At 47.9% G+C, this 15492-nt stretch overlaps 1 protein-coding gene across 1 annotated transcript in view; it reads right to left on the bottom strand.

The window, feature by feature from the left end:
* Nucleotides 1–15492, bottom strand: part of GALNT17 (polypeptide N-acetylgalactosaminyltransferase 17) — a 440387-nt gene that overhangs the window by 195186 nt on the left and 229709 nt on the right. The window lies entirely within an intron of this gene.

Below are 15492 nucleotides of genomic sequence, written 5' to 3' on the forward strand. Positions count from 1 at the left end.
CAAGTTCTGGGGTTCCTGTCACCCACAGGGCAGACTGAGACTGACTTCCAGCTTTGGCTTCAGCTTCGCCCTAGCCATTGCAGGCATTTGGGGAAGCAACCAGCACATGGGAACCCTTTGTTTTCCTCTCTTCAAAGATTTATTTATATTTATTGGAAAGGTAGATTTACAGAGAGGGGGAGAAATACAGAGAAAAGGTCTTCCACCCGTTGGCTCACTCCCCAAATGGCCAAAATACCTGGAGTTGAGTTGATCTGAAGCTAGGCGCTAAGAACCTCTTAAGGATCTCCCACATGAGTACCAGGCCCCAAAGCTCTGGAGCATCCTCCACTGTTTTCCCAGACCATAAGCAGGGAGCTAGATCAGAAGTGGAGCAGCTGGGACACAAACTGGCACCCATATAGGTGCCACTGCTTGGAAGTGGAGGATTAGCTAGTTGAGCCACCACACTGGCTACTCCCTTCTTTTTGTCTGGCTACCCCTCAATAAAAAACAATCCAGGAGCCTAGAACTCAGCAATGACACCTGGAGCGCCCTGAGAGAGAGACAGGCAGCAGCGAGCAAGGGCTCTGGGTGCAAAATTCTGTGATGCTTGGTACTACAGGCAGGGGTGCTCCAGCTTGGGGTGCAAATGTCCTACAGCCAGTAGCCATCAGCCCGGCCAAGACTGTGGAGTGTGGAGGTCCACGCAGGTGGCTTGGGCTTCAAGGTACAAACACTGCTTCTCCACTCACAGTGCCAAGCCTGGAACTGCCCTGGCCACCCCTTGCCCAGGACCTGGAGTGGGGCTGCATATGCAGAGTGGAGTGTAGGGTGGGAGTGAGGATCTCAGCGGAAATGACAGAAGAAGGAATGAGTAGGACTTGGGTGGAGGCTGAGGGAAGGCTGGTAAAGTCTGAATATTGGGGTTGCAGGGCTGCCTGGGGGCTGGGGAGGGGACGGCTGTAATAGGCTTTTCTCTTGGGCTGCATAACCTCTGGCTGCGGATTGCAATCTAGGTGATGGTCATGCTTTGCAAGTCTTTCCCTTGCTCAGCAAGAGACGCTGGGGGAAGCTTGCAGCACCCAGATCCTGAGGCTTTTCACTATGCCCCAGCCCTCCAAATATAAAAGCTTTATCTTACTTATTTATTTGAAAAGCAGAATGTCAGTGAGAGAAAGACAGAAAAACAAAGAAATGTTCTATCCCCTGGTTCACTCCCCAAGTGACCACAATGGCCCGGACTGGACCAGGCTGAAGACAGGAGCCTGAACTTTGAGCCATTGTTCTCGCACATGTTGGGAGCTGGACTAGAAGCGGAGCAGCCTGGACTCAAACCAGTGCTCATGCAGGATGTTGGCACCACAGGTGGCCACTGAACCTGCTGTGCACAGTGTAGACCCCCCAGTAAAGCTGTGTCTAGAAGTGCGGTGCGCTGAAAACAAAAGCACTACTGCAAAGGTCAAAGAAAAGTGAAGGAGAGGCTGAGAGGTAAGCTCGATGTGACCCCTGTTAACATGTTGCACAGAGGAGGATTTGTACCACCACTGTGCACTGGTGGTGAGTGGAGGTGCAAACACAAGTGGCCTGCTCATCCAAACGGATATGTGGCTGCAAGAAATGAGGCCATGTGCCACTGCTTGCATGTTCAGCTTCAACGGGAGGGAAAGAGCTGGAGAAGCAAGCCAGGAGCTCTCCCTTACAGCTGTGCTGGTTAGGGGGACACAGCCATGACTCATAGGTCTATAGGCAGCAAAAGCCACAGGGGACTCCAGAAGCTAACCAAGCTGAGAGGTCAGTGCGCATGTTAGGACAGCAAGGGCTGGTATAGTGGCATAGGGGGTTAAGCTACTTGCAATACAGCCTCCCATACTGGAGCGCTGGTTGGAGTCCTGGCTAATCTCTGCTGCCTATTCAGCTCCCTGAAAATGTTCCCGGGAAGGCAACAGAAAATGATCCTACCACCCACACGAGAGGATCCAGGCTCCTGGCTTCGGCCCGGTGCAGTCCTGGCTGCTATGGCCATTTGGGAGGTAAGGATAAGGATTTCTCTCTTATTCTCTGCCTTTAGAACAAAGTAAAACAAAGAACGTTTCTTTCTTCTGTTTAAAAATCAGGCCAGCAGCTGATGGTGTCTACCAGATTGCTAGGTGAGCAGCGAGCGGTCATCCTGCCAGGGAACCAAGAAAGCACAAGGCAAAGCGAAAGAACCGAGCAGTCTGAGATGGAGTGGGTCTTTTTTTTTTTTTTTCTGCAAAAGACCGAACATTACCAAAGAAACCATCTAAATTCTTTCCCGGGAGTGAGCTGAATTGGAATAGAGAAGAAGCTGACCTCTAAAGTAAAACAAGGGAACCTGAGCCCTGGGACACGCTCAGAGCCTGCTCCTGCCAACTCGTTTGTGGCTCATGCCACCACCACACAAACTACCCCCGGAAAGGCACTGTTCAGAAAAACCACTTAAGGAACAGCCCTCTCATCTTCCCTTGAAGTTGAACTTCTTAGGCACCTGGGGGTCCATTGAAGCTCAGGCATAGAAGTCAAACTCCAATATACGGATGCGAGCATCCCACCAAGTCCATGAAGGGTCTCCCCTGTGGCTAAGCCTTCCTGGGTCTCACACCTTGTGGGCTCTTGCAGGGCTTTGAAGAGGATGCTGCCAGAGCCAGCACACCTGGCAGCTGTGTCAGCCTCAGCAGTTAAGCAAGCCTGTCGCGGCCTCTCTGCTGCTTACAGCACATGCTCCCAGGGAGTGGTAGTTGACACAGAATTTCAGACTTCTAGGAGAAAACCAAGTCCACTGCCCCAACTGGCTGCCTGTTGGCCTGCTAACAGGAGCTATTTTTAGAGTCACGCTGACAGCAAAAAGAGCCAAGTCTCTGACCTAGAACTGCAAATCAAGATGGCAAAGTGTCAGCCCATATTTTGCTACTGTGGAGAAAATCTTTAAAAGAAAAAAAAAAATCTCCTTAGCCTTAAAAACCAAAAAACTAACCCTGTGCCAAGGGGGCCCTGAGCTAGGCTGCTGAGAGTTCCGATCAGAAGTTGGGCCAGCTGTACACAGGATCAGTTCAATCAAATAAATGGTCCAGCCACTTAACAGCTAGCGGTCACCTGGGCAGGCTAGACAATACCCTGTCATCAGTACTCCTGATTAACTTCCCAAGCTCTGAAATAAAATCCCAGTTGCTGTCTCTCCAATCTCACTGAGATGAAACGGCCATGTGTATTTCCACAAATGAGAGGGGAAAGTACACAGAGTGAGGCTATAAACCCAGTTTCTCACGTGACAGATGACGTACACGTGAGAGGCCCGATGTGACTAAGTGGCCCTGGAGGTAGAAAATCCAACAGAAAGAGTCCTGGGTAAACGGAAAAGGCCATTTGGGTTTGAGGACAAGTTAGAACCTGTGTTTTCATTATCTCACCCATGGGATACCCTCTGAACTAAGAAGTTATCATGGATGGAGGACTACATAGATCAGGGGCTGAGAAGGGCTCAATGGGTGTCATGGAAGAAGAGCATCCGGATAGGCTGTTGGCACAATGGCTAAGACGCCTCTGTGACGCCCACATCCCCTGTCAGGGTGCACAGGTTTGAGTCCCAGCTCTGCTTCCGACTCCAGCTTCCTGCTAATGCACACCCTGGCCGGCAACAGGTGGTGCCTTGAATACTTGGGTTCCTGCCACCCACACTGGAGTCCTGGATGGCATTCCTGGCTCCTGGCACTGTGGGCATCTGGGGAGCGAATCAGCGGATGGAAGCTCTCTCCTCAATCCGCATGCCCCCACACACCTTTCAATCTATGAAAAACATCATGACCAAGGAAAAACAAAGGAAGCTTGTTTTCTGAGGGAACCTCAATCAGAGTCTTCTGAAGTTCCTGTTGGGGATCTGAAGATAGATTGGGAAAAGAAAAAAAAGAAGAAGAAAGAGTAGCAGAAGAAAGAAGTATAGGAACATCCAGGAAACGGCACATTCTGGAATCATCTAGAAGGGGAAATTACAGCTTTCAAAATAAGAGCGGGAGCCTGGCCCTCTCCATCCACACAGGTGTAGGCATTCAATTTCAAGCAAAGCAGGAGCTGAGGCCTTTTGCTTGTCTCCCTCCCAGGTCAAGTTGACTAAGTTCACAGCACCACTGCTCCCCTATGTATGTCCAGCAGTAACTCAGGAGCTGGGCACTGAACACAAAGAAGTACAGTTCTTCAACTCCGTTCATGTAACATGCACACACCTTGTCTCCTCGACAGCAGCCCAGTATCTCTTCATCATCTGGAGGAGGACAACCTTCCCCATATTATTCAGTTGAATCTACTGGCTGCTGCGAGCTGTCACAATGCTCTCCAGCTGATGGAGGTGGGACTCCACCTGTCACCTCAGAGAACTCTCTGGAAGGGAATGCTGTTCTAGCTCCAGGGCACTGACTGGAACATTTGCTGCCAATGCAAAGGGATCCCGCAGCAATATCAGAGTGTTACACAAAGAAAAAGCCTGGTGCTGAAGGCACCTAAGGGATGTTAACAAAATATTATGTATTTTACCCCAGAGCGCTATGTTCACCTTAGCATGAGCACGCTTCCATCTGTTCATGAGCAGGAGACTGACTCAGAGAAGGTGGGTCCCTTATTTTCCTTAGCATTTGAAAGTGCCTAGGCAGGGTAGGCATGGTGGTATAACTCTTTAAGCTGCCACCTGTGGTGCCGGCATCCCACATCCAATCCAGATCCCTGCTAATTCAGCTGAGAAAAGCAGAAAATGGCCCAAGTGCTTGGGCATCCATGTGGGAGACCAGATGAAGCTCCTGATTCAGTTTATCCTTGCCCAGCCCTAGCTGTTGCAACCATCTGGGGAGTGAACCAGTGATGAAACACCTCTATCTCTCTCTCTGACTTTATAAACAAATAAATCTAAAAATTTAAATGAAAAACACAACTGCTTCTTCTTGGCTGGCACAGTGGATGAAGCCGCCACTTTGCAATACCAGCATTCCTTATCAGAGTACCAGTTTGAGGATCTGCTGCTCCATTTCTGATCCAGCTCCCTGAAAATGCAACTGGATACAAATAGGGAAGGTGGCCCAAGTGCTTGAATCCCTCCCACTTACATGAGAGACCCAGACGGAGATCCAGGTTCATGGCTTCGGCTTGGCCCGGTTCTGGCTGCTGTGGCCATTTGGAGGGTGAACCAATGAACAGAAAACCCTTCTCTCTGTCTGTCTCTCTTTCTCCCCTTATCTGCCTTTCAAGCATATTTTAAAGTAGATAAATGTCCCTTACCTTTAGTAACACCCAGAGTTTTCTTTCCATATGGAGGACACTAAATCAAAAATAACCCATTATTTATGTTCTCCGTCATGGCCATTTATATTGTATGAACTAGATCAGGTAGGGAGACATAGGTTTTCAGAATCCTACTGTGAGGAGTAAGGATTGTCACTACAGATTATGGAAGCATAATGAGAGCAACAAGAACTATGATGTGTTTGGAGCATTTAGTGTTACACCTTAGTCCATGTTAAACACATCACATGGTTTAGTTCATTCAGCCCTGCACAGTAGAAATGGCCCCAGTTTTCCTCCCTTATCGACAAGGAATACACTCTGAGGGCTACAACCCAGTGGCTGCCTGAAACCATGGGTAGCACTAAGCCTTTACAGATTATGCCTTTTCAGGTGCATATATTATTATAACAAATGTATAGATCAGGCAGAGTAAGAAATCAACTGTAGCTAAATATAGGAAATCATAGCAATATACCAAACAATAAAGACATGTGAACGTGGCATCTCTGTGTCTTAAAGAAGTCATGATAAGCATTAGTTACTTGGCAGCTGCCATTAACCATGGATAACTGCAAGCATGGAAGGTAGAATCACGGAAGGCTGCCAGGGGAGTCTTCTAACACTGACAGTGACAAATGAAAAATAGGACACAGGACAGATCTGAAGACCACCTTTGGTATTTTCCACTCTATGCACTGGTCAGAGCCAGCCTGTATAACACTCATTGGTATTGCATCCTGCCACCGACACGTGGAGTCACTTGAGAGTCACCTCTCAAGTTGGAGCAGTTGGATCAACCGGGACAGGATGAGGCTGGTCCCTGGGGAATACACCTGCACCTTTCTCGGAGCTCCCCACGTTGCCTATGATGCTTCGCAAAGGCCCTGATACAGGATGCACCCTTCTAGGCATTCTTCCCAGTTACCTGTGCAAGCAGCCATGTGTGTCTAAGACATGGCTGGGTCTTCTCATGAGCCAAACATGTTCTTTGCTTTTCATGTGTTCATTTTCACTGAGTTTGCATTTGGAGTCTCAGAAACGTATATACATAGATAATTTGAAGAGGACTGAATGACAAAGAGATGATACTCCATCCTGTTTAGAGCAGGGGCTCATACAAGATTGGAAGGGATAACAAAGAGCAGAGAAAATGCCAGGGGACCCATTCCACTCCTGGGGAGATAAGAGAAGTGGGAAGAGAAAGAAAGAAAATCTTCCATCCACTAGTTCACTCTTCAAAAGGCCCCGAAAGCCAAGTCTGAGCCAGGCTGAAGCCAGGAGCCAGCAACTCCATCCTAGTCTCCCACAAGGGTGGCAGGAGCCCAAGCATGTGGGGCATCTTCTGTTGTCTACCCAGTTACATTTGGCAGGAGGCTGGGTGAGAAATGGAATAACTAGGACTCAAACTGGCACTCCGACACGTAGCCACCCAAGACGCAGCTTAACCCACTGTGCCACAACACTCACAGCTCTCTTTCTCAAAAGAATCTTTCATTTTAATGTGCTTTATTTTTAAAAGCTGTCTTTTAGAATTTCATTATTACTATTGATTTGATTGACAAGTCCCAATTATAAGAACATGGGGTGCAATGTTTTGATACATGTACACAATGTGGCATAGTTAAACCAAGTTAATGAACATTACTCATTGTCTCATTCATCTATCATTATTTAGGGTGAGACATTTCAAATGTACTCCTCGTAAGCGATAACCCATTGTAATTGATTATAATCACCTTGTTGAGCAAAAGATTCCCAAGCCTATTCTTATTCTCCCCGACTATGTGAATCTTCGAATATCTGGATCAGAGATTCACATCTTTTCATTGATGAAGAGAAAGTTAACTTTGTTCTACTCTCTACATCTGTGAATTAGATTGTATTCGATTCTACACACACGTGAGACCACGTGGTATTTATCTTTCAGTGCTTGAGTGACTTCCCTTAGCCCGATTTTCTCTAGATTCATCTCCAAAGACAGAAGAGCCAGAGACATCTTCCACCTGCTGGCTCAGCAATCAAGAGTCTGTAACAGCTGATGCATGTGTGGAAGCCATCACTTGCTGTTGCCCAGGGTGCATAGAAGAGAAAGTTGGATTGAAAGCAGAGTACAGACTCAAACTCAGGCACTCTAATGAGAGACACAGGTGAGGCACTTGACGCCCCAAGTGTCTGTCCCAGATCTCCCCCTTATCAAAGACAGAACAGAGTTCCTTGGGATCTGCATCCCTGCTTGGGTCTCAGTCATTCATTTGCAACACCTCTCTGTGCTGCTCTGCTATGCCCTCTACAGATGATGGGATCATTCATGTTCCAGGCAAGGTGGAGTGGCGTGAGTGAGGTGTCATCACATCTCTTTCAACAACACGCTATTTAAAACTTTGAAACTCTTTATGACTGGAACTCTCCATTTAATGTTTTTCTGGGCCTTGGTTGACCATAAATATAGCAGAGAATGAGAGAAGCAAAACGGATGAAAAGGGTGGATTGCTGAACCTAGCCCATGGAAATGTCTTCCTACTTTCGTGTTCTGTCTTTTCCAGCTAAGACAGCACTGCAGGAAGAGCACAGACTCTGGGCCCAAGATCAGATGCCCAGCTCCAACTCTCACTAGGAGCATGGCCTTGGGTAAGCTCCTTCCTTAACTGTGCCCTCTGCCGCTATCCTATAAAAAGATGATAATGATAATACTCCTCCCTTGGGACTGATATGAGCAACAAGTGGATTTGCACTGTGCAAAACACAAGAATGGATGGGAGCAGTGTATGGTGCAATGGATTAGGCCCTGTCCACATGAGAGTGCCAGTTAGCCTCCTGGCTGCTCCATTTTCTATCTAGCTCTCTGACAATGACCCTGAGAAGGCAGCCAAAGATAGCACAAATATTTGGGCACTTGCTATCTACATGGAAGACCTAGATGGAGTTCCTGGCTTCTCACTTGAGGTTGGCCCAGTCCTGCCTATTGTGACCATTTGGGGAGTGAATCAAAAGACGAAAAATTTCTCTCTCTCTCTCTCCATGTATCCCTATACTTTTTCAGATAAACAAATCTCTAATAAATCAAACTTACAGGAATGGCATCAAGTGCATCAAAACTTTCAGTACTAGACGGTGTATCCATGAGCTTTTCCATCTAATCCACTCCCCAAATTTCTACTCCCATGAACTCTGCACTCACTCAGACCAAAAATGCTATCACACGCATGAGGCCCTGTGTCTCCAGCCAGCCCGTGGACCCCGGGACAGGAGAACTGTGCCACTTACCAACACCATTCTCCTAGCTGTATGCCTTCCTCTCAGCTGAGCACACATTTGCTTCCTAAAATATATCTGCTGATATATGGGGAAGATATGTCTATTTTAAAGTTTAAAAAAGCTCTGATTCTTCACTTAAAGCTCTCCTCTTGTTTAAGCCGGTCGTATTCCTCCAGGGAGGGAAAAAAATAACCTTCTCCCCTTAGAGACATCTGTGCACAGAATCCGAGATCCCAGCAGCACCACACCGTCCAGGGCAGCCTTTTCAACTAAGTGTGTCTAGCAGGCCCTAATGAGCCCGCACCTTATAATTTATCATCAAATTGCATGTTGGGTTAAGAATTGCTAATTGTTCACCACCAGCTCAAATTAGTTATTAATGAATAATGTCGCTAATTACAGGGTCATGCAACTTGAGCAGAGAGGTGTCACTGTCTTCTCAATGAAGATGCCTGACTCAGCTCCCAGCCAGTGCCCTGGATAGCAATGTGCCTGATGATACCGTGGACCCTGCCCCTCTGTGGCAAACGTCCGGATGCTTTACAGCTGGAGAGAACTGCACAGATCAGCAGTTGCCACGCTGTGAGCTACAGTCCTCAGGAAACTTTCACAAGTTCATGGCGCACCTCACTGAAGTACTTGGCTTCAGGCGATATGCAGACTGGCCACCTCGACTCTTCAAATCCTCAGTTCGAAACACTAAGAACTCTGAAATTCTTTCAGCACTGACATGATGCATCAAGTGGAAATTTCCACATCTGTGCTCAGGAGATGGGTCACAGCCAAAATGCAGGTGCACTTGACAATTCCACTAAAGTTAGCATATAATTAACTTTAGGCTATGTGCATTCAGCGTATGTAAAACATACAGACATTTCATGCCTAGACCTGGCTCTCATTAACTCGATATTAACGCACAACAACCCACAGTCCCTTCTTGGCCACAAAGTCTTGGTGGAAATTTTCCTGAACTTATATACTTATATCCCTGGATCCTCACAAAAGCCAAAACAGCTGCCAGGTTTTTTTTGTTTGTTTGTTTGTTTTTTGGCATGTTCTTGCTTGGTTTGCCCAACCCCACCACTCTCAGTGAAGACTCCACATCTTTGCCACTTTGCCATAGCTTGCCACGGAAGCCCAACTCTTCCCTCTTGGTCAATGGCTCCACTTCTTCACGCGCAATGGCCATGTGAGTCACTGAACCTGAACTCCTTCTTCCCACTTTGGCAGAGATAGTATCCTGTTCACATCCTTGACTCACCCTCTCCTGCCACAGGCTCCCTTCCCTTTCCGTGTCTGGAACTCCCCTCTCTCTCTGGTGCAAATGGTTGGCTGCATCCACACATCCACAGCCTTTCCTCCGTATTTGCAGAGGATTGCCTCCATATTGGCAGATCCCAAAGAGTGTGCATGCTCAAGTCCCTTCTACAAAATGACACAGAATTTGCACTGGACCCAAACAAATCTTCCTGCTTGTTGGGAATCCTCTCTGGATCACTTAGGATACCTAAGACGATAGGTGTTATGGAAATCACTGTTGGATATAGCATCGTTGGCAGAATGACAAGAAGTCTATACGTGTGTTCAGTGCAGATGCAATTAGAAAACAGCTTCTGTGGTTGAATCCACAGAAGCCGAGCCCTGAGGTAGAACAGGTAAATGGGTTGTGTAGAAACAGAGACCCTTCCTGTGCACATTTGGACAGCAGATGCTATGCTGAGAAGGTTCAAGCCGTGAGTTCCATGCATAAGTGGAACTGGTTGGCTGACTACTGAGGAAGAGTGTGTAGGGTCTGGAAGAGCACAGCACTAGAAGTGGGATATGCCCAATAGTGGGATCTGGGGTTCCACTAATGAACCTGAAGCCTGGCACTCACTGAACAAGCACATCGCCACAACAGCGCTTCTGCTTAGAAGGGTAAGGGCTCACCCCTTCCCTGCCACAGGGCACAAAGTTGTGTGGATCCCTGAGACTAGCCATGGAACACAGAGAAGGCGTGTGGAGCTGGGACCACTGCACAGAACCCACTCTTCATGACTACCAGAGAGGTGCTTCCATGTGGGAGAATCTTCTGAACTGTGTCAATCAAGAGACCATGGAGGAGCAGGTGCTGGGGTGAAGTGGGTTAAGCCACTGCCTGAGATGTCCATATCTGGCATCATAGCACTATTTGGAGTGTCAGTTACTTTGCTTCTGATTCAGTTCCCCGCTACTGCACATGGAAGGCAGCACACAATGATTCAACTACTTGAGTCCCTGCCATCTGTGTGGGAGAAAAAGGATGGAGTTCCCGACTTCTGACTTTGGCCTGGCCCAGCTATAGCTATTGTAACCACTGGAGGATTGAACCAGTGGATGAAAAATTCTCTCTCTCTTTTTCCAATAAACAGATATATCTTTAATAAAAAATTTAAACACAAAAAGCAACTTCTTGTGTGATTCCATGTATATGAAATGTTTCAAATAGTTCAAAGATTCAGAAGGTGGGCTGGCCCTTACCAGGTGTGGTGCAATACTTATTAAATGAAAGAAGAGTGCGATCTGAGGCTCAAATGGAGGTGAGGTTAGGAGCGCAGGTGAGTAGAAAGAGGAGGGCTTGGCCAGAGGCACCTCATCAGACAGGCAGAAGCACACAGATGCTTCTGGGATGGGGGAGACGTCACGCTGGAAACCAGCAAGGAAAGGCAGGCTCTGAGCCTGGGGAGGACAACAGCATCACAGAGAAGTTGAGAGACTGCAGCTGCAAAACAGCCTGCCAGGTCCCGGCTTCCTAAAGCAGACAGGTCAACAGGAGAAGGGATGGGGTGTAACCAAGGATGAGGGGATGGTGCTGCAGCCAGCAGAGCCCCCATTGTTCACAGTACAAACCCTTGGGTTCCTGGGGAAACTGGCCTCAGGGCTCCTGCCTTACTCTGTTTTGTGTTGCTTTAAGGGACTACCACAGGCTAGGCTCACTTATAGAGGAAAACGATCATTCCGCCAACAGTTCCAAAGCGTGGGAGGAACAAGGTCGAGACTCTGCATTTGCTGAGGTTCTTCCTGCTGGTGAGGACCCTGAAAGGTCTCGGGGTGAAGCAGGGCATCCCGTTATACTGTAGAGCAAGTGACCCAGAGGGAATTTCATAAGACAACCGTGCCCTGGATAACCTGTGAAGCCACTGAGCCATGCACAGATCAATCCATTCTAATTACCCGGAAAGGTCCCACTTGGTCCCACCATTTCAACATTTCAAGCTGCACTTGGGAGAGACCAGTTAAACCAAAGCAGCATTTGTAAGCCACATGAATTCACATAGCAAAGTTCAACCCTTTTATTCATGTTTAGGGAAACACTGATGTCTGGCTTTCATCAAATCATCAGATAGATCTTCACTCAAAGGATCGATCTAACGATGGGTCTTTGATGTCACCTGGCAAACAAACCAATGATTTCCCTCTCACTCTGCTTTTCCAACACATAAAGAAATCACTGTGGAGACCAATGAGGATGTGCGACACAGATCTGAGTCCCTTCTCTACACAGGGAAGTGAGCGCTTCTCCAACATCCACAGAACAACCTTGATAGATAGTGCTGTGGACACACAACAGGGGCAGGAGGGCAATTCCTAGAAGCCTTTGCATTCTAACTCTGTCAATGTCTGGCAGTGCAACATCCGAGGCTCTGGGTGATGCTTCTGTCAAATCCAGCCCCATGATAACACCCCATGCTGTCGGTGCCCACAATTCCCACAGTGAGATGCATGGACCCAGGTTATCGTGGGAATGACTGAGGGCTCCAGAAGCGCAAGTGTGGAGCAAGGACCCTATCCTGGGGACCAAGGTTGTCACGTGCCACCTAACACACAGGTGTGAGCCCTCGCTGCGCTGCTTTGGAGAAGGACTGTCTTCATTACCAAGCCAGGAGATTTCCCGAAGGATCTGGATTTATTGATTTATTCCTCTATGTCAGAGGACCCAAACCACTGATCCTGTGTCTCCCCAGCTCACCACACAGGACTGGTAGTAGGTGCCTCCTTGATGGGACAAGCATTTTTTAGTCCTTCTGAAACAAAGCAGAAACCTGCCTCAAAAGCAAGCCCAGAGCACAGATGCATATGTGCCTGTCAGCTCCCAGCCAATCAGGAGCAAGGAGCGTTCAGATCTTAACAGCCAATGATTCCTACTGCCCAATTAGGGGGGCTCTCCAACCAATGCGCATGCACAGAACAGCCCAGTTTGACCTTTATATGAACTTCTGGGGGTGGCAGAGGTTGGCAGCAACACCATCATTTTGAGATGTCATGTGTAAAAGCAGCAGCTGCACCTACACAGAACATGTAGCTAGGGACAAAGAGAAGTGTCATATGTCCAGCAGGGTGAGAGGGAGGCCAAGAGGATGCAGTCATCTCTCCCCAACTCAATACAATTCCCTGCTGAGCTACCCCTGTGCCCCCACCAAGACCCAGTGGTGGAACTCCTCTCGATCCTGTTATACCCTTATATTAGAGTATAATTAAGTCCTCAGTAAGCCTTTTCTCGGTTTATGTTGACTGCTTGTTGATTTCTGTTTGAGAAGCAGAGGGAGAGAGAGAGGGAGAGAAAGAACCTGAGAAAGATAGAGACAGAACTGCTCCATTTAACACATGTACCTCTCATATGGCCACAATGGTCAGGGTTAGGCCAGGCCAAGGCCAAGTGGATAGGAACCAGCAACTCCACTTAACACATGGACCTCTCATATGGCCACAATGGTCAGGGTTAGGCCAGGCCAAGGCCAAGTGGATAGGAACCAGCAACTCCAGTTAGATTTCCCACGTGGGGTTGCAGGAACACCAGTTTTTGTGCCACCTCTGTTGCCAGCAGGTTAGCAGGGAGCTGGATCAAAAAGAGAGCAGCTGGAGACTCAGACTAGTGCCCGACATGGGATCTGGGTCTCGCAGGCACACCGTGCCACAATGCCAATCTCTGCTTGTTCTTTTCTGCTATGAGGGAGCCAAGAACTGCAGCCCAGTATCACTTTCACCTTTATATTTGAGCCTTCCTGTCCACTTCCTATGTCTAAAACACTGCTGAAAAAGGAGAAGAGCAGAGGAGCAACAGAAAACCTCAGAAAATAACTACGTATCAGGCAGGAGGGAAAACAGGCAGGCAGGAAGGAACAGGGTAATGCAGACTAATGCAGAAAAGGGATAAAGGTTTCCTCTCTTACCTAAGTTATCGTTTTTTGGGAATATGAGAATTTCTCCTCATTCCCATCTTTACCAAAGTGAAATCATAACTATTAAAGATTTGATATTGTGGTGACAAGGAGAAAACTTCATGTCCTAATGGTTAAGACACCATATTGCCTCTGCTTCCTTATATCTACAGGGCCATAAAGTGGCTTCCCTCCAATTAAACATCCCCATCCACCATTAACAAATTAAGCACTGAACAAGTTAAGATACATTAAAAGGAGATCACTGGGACTCAATTCCATTTTGTACATCGGAGATGCATGTAATATTAATGACTCATGATCACGACTTTGGTTTCTGCAGTCTTTTGAAAGTGCATATTAATCATCAGTTAATGTTGCCATAACTCGGGAAACAGAAGCTAGCTTTTTTTGCTCAGTGCCTTTAGAGAGGTTGGCTGGGCTTCCCTAGGCACCTGCATCTTTCCCTCTGCTGCTAATGCATACAGTCACCTCCTTATTCTGTTACCGGCTGGGTGCCAGCCTCCCCTGCATCATAGAGGAGTACCAAAATATCAAACCCACTCTGTCTACCTCTCAGCTGAACTTCCTCCCAGATGAAGGCTCACGGCTCCTTGGGCACTTGTGACTAAGGCCTCAGTATTCCTAAAAGCCACACTTAGGTTCTCAGGCAACACCTTGGCAATGACATTGCTGTGTGCAGGCTGCCAGGAGGGCAGCCTTACAGCCTTACAGGGATGGCTGGGGTGGGAACTCAGCCACAAAATGGCTCTGGCTGAAAAAGTCACAGGACTCAAAGATGACCTTCCCCAGGGCACAAGTGTGTCTGTGGGTGGCTCTGCTCTGACGCAATTTTTCAGCTTGAGCAGGAAAAGAGAGAGAGAATATCTCGAAATCTTACTCTCGCTTATCACGGATTTGTTAACAGAGGAGGCTCTTCACCATCACCTACAAGGAGCCCTCGTTCCCAGTCCATGATTCATTCTTGTTGTCCCCCTTCATGTCAATAAGCACATCCCCTAAAACCTAGCGAGGGTCACAGGCTTCACCTCCTGTGACTTCAGACAGATCCTCCTTCACTGCAAAGTCAGTTCAGCTCTCAAGAAGGATTCACAGGAAGTCGTGGACCGTCACTCACACATCATCTTGGTTGGAAACCACAGCACTTCCGGTGAGCTCAATAAATGCCCTCCTCTCCAACCTCCCCCAACAGCCCAAACATCCACAACCTCACGTCTGGCACTGTGCACATCGCATCACATGGGGAGAAGAACACTGCAGATAAGACGAGGTTTCAAACCCAGAGAGATTATCCTGTGCTGCGTGTCTGGACCTTAGATGTGACCACGAGAGCCTTCACAATGAGACCAAAAGGCAAAGGACAGAGAAGGCCACGTGGCTGAGGAAGGCAGAGAGAAGGGGAGAAGTGAGGTGGCCAACAGCCAAGGATACAGGAGGCCTCTGGACACTGCAAAGGGCAGCAGGAGGACATGCCTCTGCAGCCTTCCCGAAGCACCCAGCCCACCGGGACACTCTGACTTTTGCTTCATGTAGGGCATGCCCAAGACTGCAGGAGAACACTTCGACACTATTTTAAGTCACTGTGTTGGTTGTGAGTTGACTAGCAACAGTAAGAATTCAACAGGACACAAAAACCAACTTATGTCATTCGAAAGCTTTCAATTTGACCTTTCTGATGGTTATATCATGAGCTCCTGGTCTCCCAGTCCAAAGGGGCAGACAGGATATAGGGCCAGAAGTACATGGAGCTTTCTGAAGGCCCCCAATCACCCAG

This window comes from Ochotona curzoniae, unplaced genomic scaffold, assembly GCF_017591425.1.
Source record: "Ochotona curzoniae isolate NIBS_2020 unplaced genomic scaffold, NIBS_Ocur_1.0 contig_2321, whole genome shotgun sequence".
Taxonomy (NCBI): Eukaryota; Metazoa; Chordata; class Mammalia; order Lagomorpha; family Ochotonidae; genus Ochotona; species Ochotona curzoniae.